The 16,984-nt window shown below is 41.6% G+C and overlaps 1 pseudogene; it reads left to right on the top strand.

Annotated features, from left to right (window-relative positions):
* The first annotated feature begins 212 nt into the window (after window positions 1-212).
* LOC123393015 lies at window positions 213-2,707 on the top strand (annotated as a pseudogene).
* The last annotated feature ends 14,277 nt before the right edge of the window (window positions 2,708-16,984 follow it).

The raw sequence follows: 16,984 nt of genomic DNA, 5'->3' as shown, positions 1-16,984 counted from the left end.
AGATCACTTCTCTATGGGACTGTCCAACTGGGTGGAGGCCAGCAGTGCGAGTGGTAACAGAATTTACACAAGACAGAACAAAGGAGATAGAAGTTTACTGAATACACTGCAAGAGAGAAGTGGGCAGGACAGTAAAGGAGACACTGTCTGGCAGGAGGCAGTGTGGGGGGAGGGGCTGCAGTTAAGAGGGAAGGTGAGGAGCTGTGGGAACTATGGAATTTTCCTTTTTGGTAACTGTGTTAAGGTGTAAGTAACTCATTGGTCAGCTAGGGCTTATGGATATTTTGAGGTGGGTCACCTAATGGGCCTGTTTGTATTCAACTAGGGTTTCACTGTGGGCCCCTCTACCCCACTCAGGTTTCTGTTGTTTAAGTAGGTTGCATAAAAGTGGTCTCTACAATCTCTCCAGCAGGGCAGCCAGACTTTTTTTACATGGCACTTTAGGGACTCCCCAAAAGTGCAAAAGCAGGGTGCCTGGGTGGCTCAGTTGGTTAAGTGTCAGACTCGTGATCTTGGCTCAGGTCTTGATGCCGGGTCTTGAGATAGAGCCCCCACCACTGCCCCACCCTGGTGCTGGGCTGGAGCCTGCTTAAGATTCCCTTTCCCTTTCCCTTTTGCACAAAAATTGCCAAGTATTTGCAAGGCTTAAGTCTAGAACTGATGTCACTTTCACTGTAGTCTACTGGTTAAAACAAAACAAAGCAAAACAAAAAAGTAGAAAAATGTAGAGAAATGTTCAAAGATACAAAAAAACTGTATCATGCACCCATCATCGAGCTTCAAAAATTTTGGATGACACTTTAAATCTAATTTAAAATATTACTAATTTTAGGGGCATCTGGGTGGCTCAGTGGGTTAAAGCCTCTGCCTTCAGCTCAGGTCATGATCCCAGGGTCCTGGGATCAAGCCCTGGATCAAGCTCTCTGCTCAGCAGGGAGATTTCTTCCTCTTCTCTCTCTCTGCCTGCCTCTCTGCCTATTTGTGATCTCTGTCAAATAAATAAACAAAATATTTTTAAAAATAAAATAAAATATTACTAATTTTAAAAAAGAGAGAGAGTGATGTCTATCCAGATTCTATGTGAGAGGGGACCATACAAAAGCATATATAATAGGGAGCCCCTATCAATCAATAGTTTATGGATATTTTAATTGTTTCCACTTTTGACTATTATGAATAATGCTGCTATGAGCGTTCACATACACGTTTTTATGTAGACATTAGTTTTCATTTCTCTTGGGCGGACATCTGGGTCCATGAATATTTAAATATATTTTAAAAATAATTCTATATATTTAATTAATTCTATGTAATTAATTAATTATATTTCATTACATGTATACATTTAATTAATTTTATATCATTTATAATCTATCTGATTCATTGATATTTTCATGAGAAAACTAATGGTTATTTTCCAGTTATTAAACTTTATCTTTCTAATCTACAGTGAATAGTAAATAATAGTTCATTTGGGGGAAGACGATTAGAGAATTTGATGGGTCCTTTACTTGAAGGATAAAGGAGTTTAAGAGCTTAGATGCTGAATGCCACTGCATGGTTTAAAAATCCTGATTCTAGCTCACTCGCTGCAGCCAGCCCGCACTCCAGGTTCTCCCGCCACCTTCACTGATCCCAGTGGAAAAGGAGATCCCAGTGCTTGTCATTGACAATGGCTCTGGCAGGTGCAAGGCTGACTTTGCTGAGGATAACACCCTCCCCTTCCCCCTCCGCCAGTTGTGTTCCCATCCATCATCTGGCAGCCCCCGACATGAGGGCATTACGGTGGACATGGGCCAGAAGAACCCCATTGAACACAGCATTGTCACCAATGGGGACGACATGGAGAAGATCCGACACCACACCTTCTGCAACAAGCTGCGCATGGTCCCTGAGGAGCACCCCATGCTGCTGACCGAGGTCTCCCGAACCTTGAGGCCAACCATCAGATGACTCAAATCATGGAGACCTCAACACTCCAGCCACGTATGAGGCCATCCGGGCTGTGCTGTCCCTGTATGCTTCTGACTACACCACTGGTATTGTCATGGACTCTGAGGATGCAATATCCCACACTGTGCCCATCTATGAGGAGCACACCTTATGCCACACCATCCTGTGTCTGGACCTGGCTGGACAAGACCTGATGGACTACCTCCTGAAAACCCTCATAGAGGGTGGTTACAGCCTCACCACCACCACTAAACAGGAAATCCTACATGACATCAAGGAGAAGCTCTGCTACATCGCTTTGGATTTTGAGCAGGAGGTGGCCACCATATGTCTTCCTCCTCCTTGGAGAAGAGCTATGAGGTGCCAGATGGGCAGGTGATCACCAATGGCAGCAAGGGGTTCCACTGTCCTGAGATGCTCTTCCAGCCTTCCTTCCTGGGTATGGGTACGGAGACCACCTTCAACTTCATCATGAAGTATGACGTCGACATCCAGAAGGACTTCTACACTGACATGGGTGCTGTCTGGCGGGACCACTGTGTACTCCGGCATCTCAGATAGGATGCAGAAGGTGATCATAGCTCTGGAACCCAAACATGATGAAGATCAAGATCATCTCTTCCTCCTGAACGCAAGTACTCTGTGTGGGTCAGAGGCTCCGTGCTAACCTCACTGTCCACCTTCCAGCAGATGTGGGTCAGCAAGCAGGAGTGATGAGTTGGGCCCCTCCACCATCCACCACAAATGCTTCTAAATGGACTGCAGGCAGATGCTTAGCATTTGCTGCATAAATGAACTCCAGAGTACAAATTTGTTCCAGCAAGTGTGTATACCTCATGCTAGCCTCAGGACCCTGGAATAAGCCTTTGAGGAAATTTGTCCTTGAAGCTTGTATCTGATATCAGCACTGGATTGGAGAACTTGTTGCTGATCTTGACCTTGTATCCAAGTTAACTATTCCCTTGGTATATGTTTAATACCCTGCACATATCTTTGATTTAAACCTTTAGCACGTGTGGCTCAGTCTCTTCATCCTGAGGTTGATGATAACATGTTTATGGAAGAGAAATCCATTGACTTGAGATTCTGCAAGACCATAAGGTTCTTTTTTTTTTTTTTAAGTTTTTATTTATTTGATAGGGAGCACAAGTAGGCAGAGTAGCAGGCAGATGGAGAGGAAGAAGCAGTTGAGCAGTGTTCAATCCCAGGACCCTGGGATCATGACCTGAGCTGAAGGCAGCCACTTAGTGGTCTTAGTGCCACCCAGGCACCCTGAGACCATAAGGGTCTTGATCTGTGCAAGGTATTCATGTGTAAGAGCTGCTTATTCTCTAGAATGTCTTTAGAGGCTGGCAAGAGTCCTGAACCAGTTGTCATTTCTGTCTTGCTGGTCTGACAGGGTTGGCAAGATGTGAACTTTAGGTAAACGCACTTTCCTTTCTTTCTTTCTTTTTTTTTTTTTTAAGATTGTATTTATTTATTTGACACAGAGCGAGAGAGAGAGATAGAGAGATCCCAAGGAGGCAGAGAGGCAGGCGGGAAGGGGTGGTGGTGGTGGTAAAGCAGGCTCCCTGTTGAACAGAGAGCCCAATGCATGGCTCAATCCCAGGACCCTGAGATTATGACCTGAGCCAAAGGCAGACAATTAACCCACTGAGCCACCCAGGCGTCCCCCACTTTCCTTTCTTAACAGATGTTTTCCTGCCAAAGCATGGTGGGTTGTTAGTTGCTTTGAGCTGTAAAATGATTTGTATTTCCAACTGTAAATTTATTCATCCTTTTAATTTATGTAAGGTTTTTTACACACAATACTCAATTCTTTAAGAGAGGTCAACAAATTTTGGTTTTCTACTGTCATGTGAAAACATTAGGCCCCAGCATGCCTCACTGTAAATAAGCACAATAAAATAAAGTGGGAAATAAATAGTGTGCAGTAAAAAAAAAAAAAGTGCTGTAGTAAAGAAAATTAATAAATCAAATCAAATCAAATACTGTTCTACTATTTACAAGATGTATGACCTTAAGCAAGTTACTTTACATCTTTGAGCTTCACTTTCCTCTTCTGCAAAGTGGAGGAAAATATCATAATTACTTTATCAGGTGATTGTGAGGATTAAATCAGAGACCTCTAAACCTAGTGCTAGGTACTTTGTAAGCATATATTAATTGTTAGTAATTATTAGTAATAATTTATATGCCACTGGATTCTTACATTTTTAAAGAAGATTTCTTTATTTTAGAGTGGGCAGAAGGAGAAGAGGAGAGAATCTTCAGCAGACTCTGCCCTGAGCGTGGAGCTGAGATGGGGCCTGATCTTATGACCCTGAGATCAGGACCTGAGCCGAAACCAAGAGTCAGTTGCTTAACTAACTGCGCCACCCACGCACCCCTACATTCTTATATTTTTATAATGAACACGCTTTGCTTTAGAAATTCCAAAAAACAGTTTTTAAATGTGTGAAGTCAACCTTACTTTTGAGTGTTTACTAATTTAAATGTTTTCTTAAGTTATCAAATCATGCTTTGAGCTGTAAAATTTGACCTTACTCTCTCGGTATTTCAGAGAAAATGGAGTTGCTGACAAGGTCTGAATTGTACTTTATTTATTTGTTTCCATTTTATAAATCAAGGAGGGAAAATTTCCTGGGCACAAAAATTCATGAAGTCATGGTACAAATTTTTATCAAAATTGATCCTGAAACAATGACTAGCAGTATTAAATTTTCTAATCTACAAAGAGTTCCTTTTATTAGTCCATTGGTCATTTAGATCTTTGAAACAAAGCAGTTCCAACTAAATTTCATGTTGACCCCTAAGGCTTTTTGTTTTAGTGCAAAAAATCTCTTAATAATCAAGCATCTTTCCAAAGATCCTGTCTCATTTCCCTTTGGCTGATTTGAGCATTCCATTTTAATTCATTGCCTGTGGAATTAGTAATTATATGATTTCTCTTGTGACTCCAATCTTAAATAATGATATCCATTTAATAAGTCTTGTTCTATTTATATGGTCTAAAGAGAAATTTTATTTTTAAGAGAAAACAGCAGCAATACTAGAAAGAACTGTTTTGGGTTTTTTTTTTTTAAGATTTTATTTATATGACACAGAGAGAGAAAGAGAAAGACAGTGAGAGAGGGAATACAATCACGGGGAGTGGAAGAGGGAGAAGCAGGCTCTCCACTTAGCAGGGAGCCCAATGGGGGGCTTGATCCTAGAACCCTGGGATCATGACCTGAGCCGAAGGCAGATGCTTAACAACTAAGCTACTCAGGTGACCCGAAATAACTATTTAAACGTATTCTAGAAGCCATTTTCTGGCCTGTTTTTATTGATTTATTCATGTTTCTGGTCAAAAGAACCAGAATGCAAAATGAGGAGCTTGTAAGGTTCTCAACCAGCCCCTCCCACCAATACTTGGACTTAACTAGTGGCCACGCCCCAGGATCTCCAAATGGATACCAGGGCCATTTTCCAGACTCCAGGAGTCCTATAGCCTTTAACCAACCAAACCCTAAGTACCTACAAATAACAGCTACTTTTTTTGAGGCTTTCTGTGTATGTGTAACCACTTTGTTGAGATACAGTTTATAAACTGTGTAATTTACCCCATTTAAAGTGTACAGTTGATTTTTTTTTAATATATTCACAGAGTTGTGCAATCCTTATCACAATGAATTTAGAACATTGTTGTCACCCTAAATAGGAACTCCATACCCATTAATAACACTCCCCTTTTTACATAATGACAACAAAGCTTACCAAAAATGTATTTAGACTTACCCTACTGAGACAAAAGAGACAGATCAGAAGGAAAGCTCAAACTGTGCACAGTGGTCTGATTTTTAAATTCTATAATTGTGTTTTGTCCTATCTCAAATTGTGGAAAGAATATTTTTAAGGATTTTTAATATTTTTTTAATTTGGGAAATTTACATTTTATAATTCAGAAGATTGAAATTGGGAAGATACAGAATTTTCTAGCATCTAAAATTGTTCAAATGGGCACCTAGGTGGCTTGGTCAGTTAAGCACTGACTCTTAATTTCTGCTCAGATCATGACCTCAGGGTCGGGAGATTGAGCTCTGCCTCCATACCCTAGGTATGGAGCCTGGTTAAGATTCTCTCTCTCCCTCTGCCCCTTTCCCCAACACACACAATCGATCACTCTCTAAAAAAATGAAAAAACAAACATAAATAAATAAAATTATTAAAAGAATCATAGAAATAAAGCAAAGCCCTGCCCTAGGCTAGTACTAATCTTTTTTCTGTCTCTATGAATTTGCCTATTCCAGAAATTTCAAATAAATGGCACCATATAATATGTGGCCTTTTGTGTCAGACTTTTTTCATTTATCATAATGTTTTCAAAGTTCATCCATGTTGCAGTGTGTATCAGTACTTCATTTCTTTTTATGACTGAATAATATTCCATTGTAAGGATGTGCCACGTTTTGTTTATTCATTCATTAGTTAATGAACATTTGGATTATTTCTACTTCTTAGCTATTGTGACTAATGCTGCTATGAACATTCACGGGCAAGTTTTTGTGTAAATATATGTTTTCATTTCTCTTAGGTGTATACCTAAGAGTAGAATTACTGGGCCTTATGTTTAACCTTTTGAGAAATTGCCTGATTGTTCTCCAAAGTGGCTACACCATTTTCATCAAGGCTATCTTACGATCTGCTTGGCCTTGGGTTAATTGTTGTCCCATTTGTGTATGACCTTGGAACAACATATACCTTACCGTTCAGGTAAGAAACTTTTGTCAAAGATTCTCACTATATTATGATCTGAATTTAGCAGTCTAAAAGAGTATGAGTTTTTCAACATTTTTGACAATATGATGATGAGCATTCTTCTATCTAGAATGGAAAAAAAATGATTCTGTTTATCAAGTTTCCAGAATTATATAGACTCTTACGGAGCACTTGCTTCTCTGACCCTAAAAGGCTGAGTAAGGCTTTAGGAACAGGTGGAGCAAGGCATAGTGATATAAATTAAGGAACATCACAAAAGAAAAAATGTCTTCATTACAGCAAAGAAATTCTTCATTTCACTTACAACATCCTTGGTTACAGAAGTGAGAAATTCATATGTGCTAATAAATTTTTGTTGTAGTCACTCACACCTTAGCATAAATTATTTTAATAATCACACTTTCCTCTTAATCCTTGGTTCAGATTAAGGTAGCAGAGGAGGTACTTTAAAAAGGATAGAAAACAAGTAATTGTAGAGCCTAAGAATGGGAATTAGGACATACTACATATATTACATTTATTAGGTTATTTACTGCTTATAACAATGCCATGAGATAAACGGGTCTCATGTTTATTTTTATTTTTCTTTTAAAAATTGTGTTTATTTATTAAGGAAAGAGAGAATAAGTGCACAAAGAGGGGGAAAGGTAGAGGGAAAGGGAAAAGCAGACTCCCTGCTGAGCAGGGAACCCCACACGGGGCTGGATCCCAGAACCCTGGGATCATGAGCTGAGCCTAAGGCAGACTCTCAACCGACTGAGCCACCCAGGCACCCCTCATTTCTATTTTAAAAGAAAGGGAGGAAGCTAAGAACACCTGGATGACTCAGTTGGTTAAGTGACTGACTCTTGATTACCGGCTCAGGTCATGATCTTAGGGTCGTGAGATCAAGCCCCTTGTTGGGCTCTGTACTCAGTGCAGAGTCTGCTTGGGAATCTTTCTCTCCTGTTACCTCTGCCCCTCCCCACTCATGCTGTCTGTAAATAAATAAATAAATATTTTTAAAGAAAAGAAAAGGCAAAGTCTAAAAAAGTTAAGTAACTTAGGAGCCTCGTTAGCGCAGTAGGTAGCGCATCAGTCTCATTAAAAAGTTAAGTAACTTACTGAAGATCACATTATATGTGGGGAGCCAGGATTTTAACTCCTATTTTTCTGATTCCAATAAATTAGAGCATCCACTTTCTGTCCTGAACAGAGGATAAACACTTGGAGGATGCTGGGCTGGGAAGGAGGGAATGTGGAGAGTAAGGGTGTGTCGAAACCAAACTTTGCCTTCTCTTCAAATTTCTTTTTCCATGTCGTACCTCGGGTTGCCACAACCACCTGCTGGCAGTTCCCCTGACCCCAGTGGTTCAGCTCTGCGTACATGCTAATGGGTCCCTAAATGCTTCCAGGCTTTAGTGGAGAGTGGAGCTACTGTATTTGACTAAGTTAGGATGGCAGCAACCGCTGAGCCACACACACTCCAGCAAAACTTCCTTATTTGGAAAAGTCTTTTCCATGCTATCCGGGCAGAAAGAATACAGACTCACATTTAAGAAAAACAAAATGCTTTGACCTACATCAGAAGGGACACTTGAAAACACTCAAAAACAAAGAAATTATAAAAAGATCAAGTGTATTTCTTTTTATTTTTTTTTTAAGAGTTATGTATTTGTTTGAGAGACAGTGAGAGAAGGCAAGTACTCGCAAGCAAGCAAGCAAGCAAGCAGTAGGCAGGGGCAGAGGGAGAGAGACTCCTGAAGCAGACTCCCCTCCCCCAGTGCAGAGCCCAGTGCAGGGCTCAATCCCAGGACCCTGAGATCATGAACTGAGCTGAAATCAAGAGCTGGCCTCTTAACCAACTGGGCCACCCAGGCACCCCATAATCAAGTATATTTCTAAATATCCTTGATCACTGACTTTCGTCAACTGGAAGGTGGGGAGAGGGGAGGAAAATGCTGCATCAGATAGCTAAAAGAACATTCATGAAGCCCTTTTTCTTACCCCAGAGGCTGTTCTAGTTAGCAGTAAGCTTTGTTTCTCAGTTATATGAAATTTAGCACACTTCTTACTGGAACGAAGAAAAAATACATTTTTTTGAAATTATTTTTGTGTTCAACCCAGGAGGGACCTCAGTGGTAATACACCGTAGTATCTCAGGCAAGATTTAGCATTGCTTCTCCTCCCCTGTGCAGAGGTTATATTTGAAAAGGGAGAACCAAAGGGATATTTGCAGAATTGGCCAGGGAGGTCAACCTGAGTGTTAGCTCCTATGGTTCCTGGAGCAGCTCGCTAGAGAGATGAAGAGCGGAAACTTTAAGTCTCAACTCTGTCACTAACTCGCTGGCTGAACTTGGGCAAATTACTTAACCTCACTGGGGAGACCTCAATTTGCTCTTCTTTGAAGAGGGGTTGGACTAAATGACCTCCACCAGCCTTTCCAGAATTGACTTTTTATTTTATGATTTCCATGATTTGGAAAAGGGCTTGTTTAAGCTAAAGTGTGCAATAGAAACCATGGCTTTCCAGTGTCCTCTAGACACACCCCTCTTTTCCTAACTTCTCTCCTGGGTCCCTAAATGCTTTAACTCCTGTTTTTCTGATTCCAATAAATTAGAGCATCCACTTTCTGTCCTGAACAGAGGATAAACACTTGGAGGATGCTGGGCTGGGAAGGAGGGAATGTGGAGAGTAAGGGTGTGTCAAAACCAAACTTTGCCTTCTCTTCAAATTTCTTTTTCCATGTCGTACCTCGGGTTGCGAGGTAGTCCCTCCCAAAAGACCCATTGGTATGCAAAGCACAATAAACTGAATATCATTCCCAGTGCTTATCAAATTTTCTCTGTCCCATGTTCCATTCCCTCAGAGTCTGCTTTCAACCACCTGGCCCCTGAGTGACAGTGGATTAAATCGGATAAAATAACCTCATTGGCTAACACGTAACCCTCCTCACAAAATGCCTTAGAAATAATCAGAATATACCTCCACCCCTCCAAGGTTCCTAATATCTGCATTTTGTGGAAGGAGACTACTGATGGGAGGGGTCTTCTCATGCCCCTTAAGTTGCATTAATGTTGGATTGCCTTCTCTGACCAGTGACACTTGGAGAAGTTGTCCTATCTTGGCAGGAAGATTGTAAATTCAAGATGGAGATTTTGTTTTCCTCTGCATTAATCTGCAGCTAATGCCAGTGAACATTATCCTTGTTTAATTATATTCACTAACCAACTGACACAAACTTCCCCTGGGAAGAAGCTTATCCAACTCTGACTCATGCTTTACAGCATGTTGGATTTGAGGAAATGGATAATATACGCCCCACTGGCTTTGGAATTTTAAACAGAAACCCACATGCCGCCAAGTCTCCAGCTTACTCCCAAATATGGGAGAATGTGTGCCCCAGCCACGATTGCAAGAGGCATGCTCAGTGTGACAAAAGACAAAACCCACGGTGTGTGCCGAGTGCCAGGTCAGGCATGGAGAACCAGAGCAAGCATCCACTTAAAGGAGAAGGAACCCCCCCACCTCAGAGAAGGGAGGGAGGATGCCCCCTCTAAGGACTAGGTCCCTTTTCTAGAGCTATCCCTTTTTTATTATTATTAACATATAATGTATTACTTGTTTCATAGGTATAGGTCTGTGATTTTTCAGTCTTACACAATTCGCAGCATTGCCTGTAGCACATACCCTCCCCAATGCCCATCACCCAGCTACCCCATTGTTCCCTCCCCTCCAGCAACCCTCATATCTGATGATAACATAGCAGTGAATGTCTTCTTAAACGTGAAATGAATCACCAGCACCAGGGACTAAAGAGGTGTGATTTCGAGGGGCCAAGCTTTAGAGGTTTTTAAAGCAGTACTCACAGACACAGCATGGCAGAACAGGAGATGAAATGATAGGAGCTTTTTGCTGAGCTGGTCAGGTCACCCTGCACCCAGACCACCGCAAGAAACCCTCTGGTAGCCCGAGTGCCCCGGGATTCTCTAGAATCAGAGATGTTGCCAGAGTAGAGCTAACTGGGGCAATTGTCCTTGTGTCTGAGCTTAGGGTGCAGGATGCAGTGGCCCAGAACAGGAAGAGATGGCTCCTCAGCTGGAGGCCAAAATAAGAAAGGCTCCTGGTCTAATTCAACCCCTAACCCCAGTTCAATGGCTAGGCCCACCCTCATTTGGTCCCGCACCCCCTAAGGCTCTATATGCTCTCTTACAAACTGTCTTCCCTTTCAGGGCGGTCCCTGTTTGTTTTGTTTTGTTTCATTTTTAAATTAAAAAAAATCTTTATTATTTTTATTTTAAAAATGTGTTTGTTGAAAAATATCAAACAATAGAGAAATATAACAAAAATTGCACCCGTTTACAGAGTATTTTCTTTGCATAAGACACTGTATGAAAGCATTTACTGGGCATTATTTTACTCAGGTATGTTTATAATCATCCCCGTTTACAGATAATAAGATGAAAGTTCATAGGGGTGAAGCCAGTTGCTCAAAGTCACATGGCCGGTATACATCAAAGCTGAGATTCAAAGCCAAGTGCTTATTTTCCAAAGGCTGTGTGTTTATTCCACAGGCTACTTTAAAAAATACAAGAAAGGGGGAAATATCAACCCTAATCTTCTACTCAAAGATAACCACTGTATTATCTTTCCAGACCTCTCTTTACATAAAAGTTTGTGGTGTTTCTTTCTTTTTTTTTTTTTTTTAAGGATTTTATTTATTCATTTGACAGACAGAGATCACAAGCAGGCAGAGAGGCAGGCAGAGAGAGAGGAGGAAGCAGGCTCCCTGCTGAGCAGAGAGCCCGATGCAGGGCTCGATTCCAGGACCCTGGGATCATGACCTGAGCTGAAGGCAGAGGCTTTAACCCACTGAGCCACCCAGGTGCCCCTGTGGTATTTATTTCAACCTGATTTTAGGAGAGTAAAATCTGGGGTTGATTGGGTTTCCAGGAAGAAGGAGAATGAGTAACCCACCATAATTTATCCAGATTTCTCTTCCTCTTAAAAAGCTCTAGTTCAGGGAACTTGCACTTGGCTGAGTCCTGAGCCCTCTGCTGGTCTCCAAGAGGCATGGGTGTCATGGTGGGAGCTTCATGCCAAGCACACAGTAGGTATTCAATTGTTTCTCTCCAGTGATATTATCAGGGACAGGTTTTTTTTCTGTGATTCTTGGCCTCTGTTCCAGTGCAGGTTTTTAAGAACTATGAGTTCCTTCCCCCTCCAGATGGTGCTGGTGTTGGTGTTGGAGCCAAATAAAGAACCAACTGCCCAAGTGAACCTAGAAATACAGACATGACAACGCTCTGAAAAGCAAAATTGATGTCACTACTGTTGTCCTGGGCCTGCCCTTTAGTACCCTTGCTGAAGGTGCCTGGGTGGCTTAGCTGGTTAAGTGTCCAGCTCTTGATTTCTGCTCAAGTCATGATCTCAGGGTTGTGAGGTCAAGCCTCATATTGGTCTCCACACTGGGCGTGGAGCCTGCTTAAGAATCTTTCTCTGCCTCTTTCTGCCCACCCCATCCTCCTCAAACCAGCAAACAAACAAACAAAAAAATCCCTTACTGAATTTGTAATGTTGGTCTTTCTCATGGCTGCTGACGAAAAAGAAGAGCTGCGGGGGTAGAGGTAGTCACAGGCAAGGTCAAACGTGTGTGTTGTGGTAGTGGAGGAACAGAATGGGATCTAGATTCAGTGACACTTCTAGAGCTCATAGGCTCTCCTGTCATCAGATCTCTCCTGACTTCAGGGGGCTGGAGACTCAGCGACAGCCAATGAAGGGACTGACTCCCTGCTTGGTCATGAGATCTCAGAGCAAGCAGAGTGAATGAAAGCAGGCATGACAGAAGCTAATCAGGGACACAGGAAACCTGTCTTTCCTTGTCACTGCTCACTAACCAGCACCTTCCCTACAACACATACAACCACACATATCCTCCTAAAAAGAAAACCAAAACCATTAAGTAGTAAATTTTATGTTGCATATATCTTACTGTGATTCAAAAGAAGATACCAACCCAGGTGAAATATTCTCTCTCCTTATTCCTTTGTCTTTGTATTCCTTCAGGTGTTTTTCCCAAGCACTGTAATCCACATGATTGCATTTGAATCCCTGACATTTGTGATATAATAAGAGTAGTTACCACTAGTTTCCTAAACCAGGATTACTTAGTTTTTTTTTTCTTTTTCTTTTGGCTAACTTTTCGTGGAAGTAAAACATATACAGAAAAGTGCACAAATCATAAATATCCAGTTCTATAAATTTTCAAACAGCAAACACCATCATATAACCAAAACCTAAATAAACAGAATGTCACTAACCTATCAGAAACCCTCCCTGGACCCCTTCCAGTCACTAGTCTCTCAAGGAAAATTCCTGTTCATAGATTAAAACCATAGATTAATTTTTTTCTCTTTTGGAACTTGACATAAATGGAATTATAAGTATGTATCCTTTTCTGTCTGGCTTCTTCCACTTAACACTATGCTTGTGATACTCACCCTAACTACTATATGTAGTTATAGATTATTTTTTTCCCCATGTTGTATAATACTCCATCATATGAATTCACCATGATTTATTTATCCATTCTCTTGCTGGTGGACATTTGAATTGTTTCTGGCTTTTAGCTATAACAAATAATGGCACTATGAGCATTCTTGTATGTCTTTTAGTGAAAATGTATTTTTCTAGAAAGGTAATTGCTTATCATAAGGTATGCATATATTCAACTTTGATAGACATTGTCGGATATTTTTCTAAGGTGGCTGTAACCAATTTACACTCCCACTAGCAACATAGAAGAGTTCCAGTTGCCCTATAACCTCACCAACATGCACTGTTGTCTTTTTTATTTTCGCCATTCTGTTATGATGCATAGGGATATCCTATTGTAGTTTTAATTTGCACTTTCTGGCTGATTAGTGAATTAAGCATTTTATCATGTATTTATTAGCCATTTGAATATTCTAGAGACTTTCTAAAGTTTTGTTTTCCCAGTTATTAAAGTAATACATGCTAACTGAAGAAGGTTTGGCAAATACAGAAAGGAATCATGATGTCTTTGTACTATGTCAACTCAGCTAAACTGGAACTATGTTTTTCAGAATTTTTTCCTTGTATGCTTCTGGGCTAAGGTTGGCCGCAAGAAAATTTACATAAGACTTGAAAGGCAGATGGAAAGCAATCATGGTTATGCTCAGAAGGTTGGTATAGAGGCAGGCCCTCGTGCACCTCGCACGTGTTGTCTCAGATCTGCTGGCTAACCTTGTTGGTGTGGGAGGGCTGTTGAACCCACCAGATCTCGTCCTTCAACCTGTTCAACTCCTGGGTCAAATGTGTGTTTAGCTCCATGCCAAAGGACCCAGCTCCTTTTGCAGGTTCCGGACATCACTCAAGTTGGAGGTCAAGGAGGCAGTGAGAGACTGATGCAGGTTCCACATTTGTGGGTGCTACATTTTTGTGGGTGCCACATTTTTTTTTAAATTTCCGGTTTGGCCTCACTTGCCCATATTTCATGTCTCTTTATTCTCCCGGACTACCTACCCTCCTGATCTCAGGCCCAGAACCAAAAACATAAGCAGCAAGTGCACACAAGCTGTTCAACTAGTGCCCACAATCGCATAACATCAAATCCCTTTAATAAACCTCTGACTCTATGTCATCCTTAGAAGTTCTGTATCTCTAATTAAACCCTGATACCGGTGTTGAAAAGAAACCAACATCATTACCTATAATCCCACACCCAGAGAAGACCATCTCAGTGTGTCAACTCACTGAGATGTCAACATCTCAGTGTGTATTTTTCCTGTCTGGAGCATTTTCATAGAAAGAATGGAGCTCTGGAGAGGGTAAGGGCTGCTCAGAGCTCCACTGGCAAAGTCGCAGAGCCCTGCAGTCAGAGAGCTGGTTTCATCCCTGCCAAGGTGGCGTTGTTTGCACTGGGTCTCAGAATCCCTGTGGGACCCTTGCCTCCTCCAGCTTTCCTGGGGCCCTCTGTCTGAGCATGAGCTCTGTGCCTGGGAGAGCAGTTTTTAAACACATCTTCTTGGGCTTGACAGCCACCTGCTTTTACAGCTTCCCCATTTTGTACTGACCAAATTATAGGAGTTCCACCTTTCTGTTCCTCTTCAGAAAAAGAAGTGTGTTTTATAAAACGAGTCATGCTGTGTCATCCACATCCCGCTGAGAAGCGGCGGCCACCAGGGGGCCAGGGAGAGTCCTAAGGCCTTCCTCTCCCCACCAAACCCAGCTTGGGGGAAGTCATTTAGAGATGGAGTCCTTTGATTTAAGCATTACTTGTCTTGAGAGTTCTCTTTTAAAATATAAGTGTTCCTGAGAGAGGCAACACATGAAATCCATAATCCTTCAGAATGAATTTCCCAGATGTCTTCGTAAGTGACATCATATCACAAAAACTTTGGTGGAGAACGGGCTGGGCAGGAGATGACTGGCAGGAGGCAAAGCCAACGACCGACTGCTTACTATGCAATTTGGCCAAGAGCTTCCTGGACACTAAGTTTTTTAAAAAAATGGATCAATGGTACTTTTTTACTCAAACCTGAGACTTGGGCCTGGGCTCATGTCTTCATCTGGAGTGTGGACCCACTAGGACAGATCAGCTTCTCTGAGAAGAACAGAACCAGAGGGAAGCATCCAGAGATGGAGTGCAATGTAGAAACTAGTGACGATGAAAAGAAACTGTTGACACATACTCTCCGAGTGTGTCAGTTCTGCCTGGCTGGTTTCTTGAAGAAGAACAAAAAGTGGATGTTGTAGTTAAGGTTTCTTGCTTTGCTTCATTTCCTCTTCCAACAGCCATCTCTCCTGTGGGTCTCACTCCTGGTTTATTCCTATCACTGCCACCCAAGGAGAGGGGACAGTTACCCCACAGGTTGGCTGCTGAGCTGGGAGCCCCAGGGAGGCAGGGAAGCCACAGCCCGAAGCCCAGGAGTGCCCAGGGATATCATTATTCCACCACAGCTAAACAAGGAGCTGAGTGTTTAGAATAACTTCAAGAAAGTCGTGGGTGTTTCCTCTGTCAGAGAAACAAGAAACCACAGTGAGATAATGGATGACTATATTCAGTCACAGATTATCAGCTGCCATTGCTGCTTCCTGTTCAGAATGCGATGAAACTTCTTTCTAGTCATTGGAGTCACATGGATTCTGCAAGTGACAGCATTTAGTGATGTGAGGCTTGGGAGCACTACTAATCAGAGGTGGAAGTGGATGCTTTTTTTTTAGGCAGTGGGGACTGAGGCTCCAGGGGCCTCTTCTTGGAAGTGTAGGAGGTGAGTTAGAAACCAACGGTGAGAATAATTTTTGCCAAACTCTTGGTATTTTTCAGACTTTTAGACTTAGAGGTTTTTATGCATGATCGCATTTGACTCTTGATTCTTTTTTTTTTTTTAAGATTTTATTTATTTATTTGACAGAGAGAGATTACAAGTAGGCAGAGAGGCAGGCAGAGAGAGAGAGGAGGAAGCAGGCTCCCTGCTGAGACTTCCCAGAGAGTTTTTGATGCATGATCGCCCCATTGAGCCACCCAGGCGCCCCGACTCTTGATTCTTAAAGACTATTTTTAAGTGCTCTTGACACCCAACATGGGGCTCGAACTCACAACCCCAAGATCATGCTCCACCAACTGATCCAGCCAGGCATCTGTCATTTGACTCTTAAAAAACAAGTACTATGCAATAGACAAGTATTGGTGAGATTGCAAAGAACTTGGAACCCTTGTATGCTGTTGGCAGGAATGCAAAATGGTGTAGTCACTATGAAAAGCAGTGTGGAGGTTCTTTAAAACACCGAAAGTAGAATTAACCCCCAATTATGTGATCAACTAATCTTCAACAAATCAGAAAAGAATATCCAATGGGAAGAAGGCAGTTTCTTCAACAAACAGAGTTGGGAAAACTGACCAACAACATAAAAAAGAATGAAGCTGGACTACTTTCTCACACCAAATGCAGAATTAATTCAAAATGGATTAAAGACCTAAGTGTGAGACCAAAACCATAAAAATAACAGATAACAGAGGCAGTAGTCTCTTAAACATTGACTATAGCAACTTCCTTCTAGACATGTCTCCTGAGGCAAAGGAAATAAAAACAAAAATAAACCATTGAGGCTGCATCACAATAAAAATCTCCTGTACAGTGAAGGAAACAATCAACAAAACTAAAACGCAACCTACTGAATGGGAGAAGATATTTGCAAATGACTTATCTAATAAAGGATTGGTATCCAAAGTATATAAAGAACTTATCAAAATCAACACACAAAACAA

The sequence above is a fragment of the Mustela putorius genome, unplaced genomic scaffold (genome assembly GCF_011764305.1).
Source record: "Mustela putorius furo isolate JIRA1106 unplaced genomic scaffold, ASM1176430v1.1 tig00000698_pilon_pilon_pilon, whole genome shotgun sequence".
Lineage (NCBI taxonomy): Eukaryota > Metazoa > Chordata > Mammalia > Carnivora > Mustelidae > Mustela > Mustela putorius.
The sequence above is the reverse complement of the archived record's forward strand: the minus strand, read 5'-3'. Positions and strand labels throughout refer to the sequence as shown.